The sequence below is a fragment of the Coenobita brevimanus genome, chromosome 71, assembly GCF_032717465.1.
Source record: "Coenobita brevimanus isolate Jiangsu-jjx chromosome 71, ASM3271746v2, whole genome shotgun sequence".
In the NCBI taxonomy this organism is placed as follows: domain Eukaryota; kingdom Metazoa; phylum Arthropoda; class Malacostraca; order Decapoda; family Coenobitidae; genus Coenobita; species Coenobita brevimanus.
In genome coordinates, this window is record NC_137024.1 from 46,887,137 (window position 1) to 46,892,358 (window position 5,222).

The 5,222-nt window shown below is 38.9% G+C and overlaps 1 non-coding gene across 1 annotated transcript; it reads left to right on the forward strand.

Moving 5' to 3' along the window:
- The first annotated feature begins 336 nt into the window (after positions 1-336).
- On the forward strand, positions 337-455 carry LOC145406992 (5S ribosomal RNA). The gene has a single exon (XR_013898657.1). It is a non-coding gene; the product is annotated as a 5S ribosomal RNA (ribosomal RNA).
- Positions 456-5,222: the final 4,767 nt, after the last annotated feature.

A 5,222-nucleotide genomic window follows, 5' to 3' on the forward strand; every position in this document is an offset into this window, starting at 1 on the left:
GCACTGAGATTATTGCGCAGTTTTATAGACAATATCTCTTGTCACTTCTCATCCACAGCCTGCAGTTTGACTGCTGTTCAGTAGGTCATGGCAGTTTGCCTTAACACTTGATATTATTTGTTATTCTTTTTCGTAAATTCTTGCCAGAAAACTGATACTCAGCCAAGGAAAAACTCTACATACTGAAAAACTTAGGAAGTAAAATTAGTAAACTTCTTCAGTACTTCGCATCTTCCTCTCTAGAGGCTGGAGAGGTAATCAAAAGGATAAAAATTTATAGTGAAGGCACTGAATTATTTTGCTCAATATGAATTTATTTGTTGCAGATGCGACTCTAGTAACGGCCATACCATGTTGAGTACACCGCTTCCCATCCGATCAGCGAAGTTAAGCAAGGTTGGGTCTGGTTAGTACTTGGATGGGTGACCGCCTGGGAACACCAGATGCTGTTGGCATCCCTACGTGTCAAGTGGGGTTGGTGGAGGATTAGTGCCCCTCCCTGTAAAACAATTAACTCTAAGCCCTTATCCACCCCGTTTGGGATACATGGCGTCTGGCAATGAATGAATGAATGAAAGATGCGACTCTCACATGGGTTTGTTGTTGTGATTTAACCCCCGTCTGTCTGGTTGAGCAGACCCGTCGACCACAGGTAAGCAGCTGCTTTTTGTGGAGACGTCCAACGGGTAGTGTATTGTACATATACCGTGCAGGGAACCGACGCCCCCTAGTGGCAGATATTCCCTCACCAGGGTCGGATCATGGTCCTTCCCCAAGGCGAGATCCAGGGAAATATGAAGGTTTGCCTCCCGGGTGGACGCCGCAGCTGCTTCACCAAGGGTGTACAGCACCACAAAGAGTAGACCTCCTCGGCTGTGCCAGTCATATAGAGTAAAGAATTTCGAAAGACTAACGGATTCATGACGGGATGCCTTTGCCGGTTCAATGTGCACTCTCCTATTGGTTTCTCTTATCGTAATTACGCTTTGCCATATATATGGCGAAGCTTATTGTTTTGGTAAGTATTAGTATTATTTTTCTTAGCACTCTTTTCTTTGATCTTGATGATATTATATAGGAAGGTTACCGAGGGTAACCCAAGTACCTGTGCCAAATATTAATGACCTTGACCTATTCTTGAAGGTCAAATATTCATTTATGGTGCAAAAATTGCGTATCTGAAATTGAAATATATCAGAAATTAATTGAGATACAGCTATCTGGTTGAATATCCTGTGATAAAAAAGTTTGCTAAGAATTTTGGCCAAATATATTGCCATTTAGTATAGTGGAAAGTACCGAATTCATATCTACTCAATGTTTCCTTTGTTACATGTTTCAAAGAAAACCACAAAAGTTGTAAAGCTATAACTTTACGGAAATAAAGCTGTGATCCCTCTTAGTATCTGAAAAGAATATTGTTACTGTTAAGCATACAGTTAGCCAGTTGCTGCGAAAAATGTAAAATGTCCCCATGCTTCATTTATTTCTTCCACATCTTTGTCGTCAGAACTTGTTGATACTATACAAGAGGCTACCTTAGGTTAATCTAAGCACATGTTCCAAATGTGAATGGCCCTGAACTACTTTTAAAGGGCACAGACTTGTTTATGGTGCCAAAATTCGTACCTTATATACCATAAATAATTATGGTGAAGCTTCCTTATTGTGGTTACACAATAAGTAAATAGGTAACTAGTTTCTTTCTTTCAGTAACATTTCGAACTACAACTCAAATTTTATATATATATATATATATATATATATATATACACAAGACAACATGGGTGTCGCCGTGTGGAAAATATAAAAATCAGATTGATCACATCGCTATCAGTAGGAGGCATAGAAGTTCTCTGCTAGATGTTCATGTTAAACGGGGAGCGGATATTGGTAGTGACCATCAACTCAGCATTGCAAAAATAAGGTTTAAACTTAAAAATCAGAAGAAGGAAAAATCTGGTGTTGGTAGATACGATATTGTTAAGCTTAGAAGGGAAGGAGAAGAAAAGGAGGAATTCAGATTAGAATGCAGAAATAGGTTTTTGGTGTTGGAAACGTTGGAAGAGGGGGAGAGAAGTGTAGATGAGATGTGGGAGGATGTGAACAAAGTTTTGCATGAGACTGCTGAATGTACGATTGGAAGGAGACATAGCTTCAGGAGAAAGAAATGGATATCAGAGGAAACGTGGGATATGATAAAAAAGAGAGGTGAGGCTAAATTGAGGAGTGAGTTGCAATGCGTTGATGAACGAGAGATTGAATTAGCAAGAGCTGCGTACTGGAGTTTGAATTCAGAAGTAAGAAGGTTAGCTAGGAGAGATAAAAGAAGATGTGTGGATGAAAAGGTTGCAGAGACTGAAATCTTAATAAACAAAAATGATGGACAGAGTCAAAGAATAGCATATGAATCGATTAGAGAACTGAGTGGTAATGCAGGTAAACGCAAGGAAATACCAGTTAGAGACAGGGAAGGAAATTTATTGACCAAAGATGGAGATATTAAAAATAGATGGAAAGAGCATTTTGAGACAGTTCTTAATAGACCAATACCACCAGAAGAGGATATACCGTCTGCTCAGGAAGATTTAAATATAGAAACAGGAGAGTTGAGGCTTGCAGAAGTGGAGAAAGCAGTAAAACAGTTAAAGAATAATAAGGCACCAGGGAGGATGGTTTATTTCCGGAAATGTTTAAAGTGGAGGGGGATAGATTAATAATGATCTTGACCAAGCTATTCAATAAGATATGGGTGACGGGGTTACTACCATCAGTTTGGAAGAATGGTGTAATTGTTAAAGTTCCGAAGAAGGGAGACCTGAGTGAATGTGGTAATTGGAGGGGAATCTCTTTGTCACCGATAGCTTTGAAAGTTTTCAGTAGAGTGTTGTTAAATAGGTTGGAGCCGGTGGTTGAGGGTATTCTGAGGGATGAACAGGCTGGTTTTAGAAAGGGACGTGGTTGCAATGATCAGATCTTTATAGTTAGGCATTTGATGCAGCAAGTTAATGAAATGAGAGTACCGTTAAGTCTTTGTTTTGTTGATTATGAAAAAGCTTTTGATAGTGTTTCGAGAGAGACTATGGGGAAGATCATGAGACATTATGGAATACCAGAGGAGTTTGTGAGGGTCATTATGAACATGCATGAGGACACATTTTGTAAAGTGATGGTTGATGGTTGTCTTAGTGATTCGTTTGAAGTCAAGTCCGGAGTAATTCAAGGTGGTGTTCTATCGCCTTTACTATTTATATTGGTCATTGATTACATTATGAAACGCGTTGGAACAGAAACCGGTGCAGGTATACTTTGGGGAGAGAACAGGAAACTTTTGGATTTAGATTATGCGGATGATATAGTTTTGATTTGTGATGGGCCAGAAGAGATGCAGAGAGTGTTGGACTGTTTGGTGAGTGAAGGTCGCAAGGTGGGTTTGGTTATTAATTGTGGAAAAACTGAAATAATCAATATGAATATGGAAAATGCGCAGGAATGTGTAATTGAAGGTATGGTTGTAAAGCAAGTTGATAGGTTTAAATATTTAGGTACTTATTTAGCCAAGGATGGTTCTTTGAACTTTGAATTCCAGGAAAGGTTAAAGAAGGCTAATCAGGCAATGGGAATGCTTAAAAATATTTGGAATAATAACAATTTCTCTGTGCATACAAAAATCAAAATTTATAAGGTAATGGTTAGGAGTATCTTAATTTATGGACACGAGTCTTGGTACAGCACAGTGACTATGGAAAATAAATTCTTGGTGTTTGAAAAAATAAAGCACTTAGAAGAATATTAGGAGTTAAGTGGTGGGAAAGGATACCAAATAGTAGAATTAGAGAAATAACGGGAGTGCAGCCGATCGATGAATATGTTAGATTCTCACGATGGAAGTGGCTAGGACATGTGTATAGGAGACAGGGAATAGTACGAGGTACACCAGGGTGGGTGGCACTTGGTAGGAGAGGTAGAGGAAGGCCAAAAGAGACGTGGGTGAGGACAATGAGACGGGAAGCTGGAGATGAGTGTTGGGGAGATCTTGAGGAGTTAGCACAAGATAGGATGTGGTGGTGTGAGTTCATCGAGGCCCTATGCATCCCCGAGGGTGCCACAGGAAATGATTGATTGATTGATATATATATATATATATATATATATATATATATATATATATATATATATATATATATATATATATATATATATATATATATATATATATATATATATATATATATATATATATATATATATATATATATATATATATATATATATATATATGAACAGATCCCCTCTCTCTCTCTCTCTCTCTCTCTCTCTCTCTCCTACTGTAATGAATTATTCTTTTTGCTTCCATGACTAAGGAGAAAGTTTGAGTATTATTAAAGTTGCCCCATATAGTCGAGATCATAAACTCTGTATGGCCTGTGGATCAATGTAGCACACACACACACACACACACACACACACACACACACACACACACACACACACACACACACACACACACACACACACACACACACACACACACACACACACACACACACACACACACGTGAATTATTTCTGCCTGTCTGTCTGTATCTATGTATGCACTGCATGTCTCTCTGCCTCTGGCGTGCGCTGAGTTTCCTGATTGATTTTTTCTGCTCATTCACTTCCCACTGCGCTAATCAGTCTTCATTTCCTGCCGTCCGTTTCTTTCCTCTTATCACCCGCACCCAAACGTTTTAAACTCGTCTTTCTCCCGCCATTATCAGTTTCCCCCTCACCTCCCTCCCTCTCTCTCTCTCTCTCTCTCTCATTTTTTGACATACTGCGTTTAAAAGACTGGACATCACAGGGGATAGGAAACACTGACAGAGGAAGATAGTTCCAGAGTTGACCTGTTGCACTGCGGCAAATGTAATAGATCTCCTCTTCTCAGCGTTTTTTTTTTTTTTTTGTTAGTGGGTGAACAGTGCTCGGTAGATGGATTTCGATTCATCCAAGGAAGATTTTTGTTTCTAAGAACAAGGTTAAAAATTAAGAACACAAGACAGTGAACTCAAAGAATTTTTTTCTGATTTTGACCAAACTTAATTAGGTGGATGAGACTCAAAAAAGAATAAAATTATTTCTTACGGAGAAAAATGAGTCAAAGATTAGTCACAAGCAAAGGTCAGATTTCTGGCCCTGGAATTGAGATTGATTCGATTTGCGCCTGCCTCGGTGAAGGG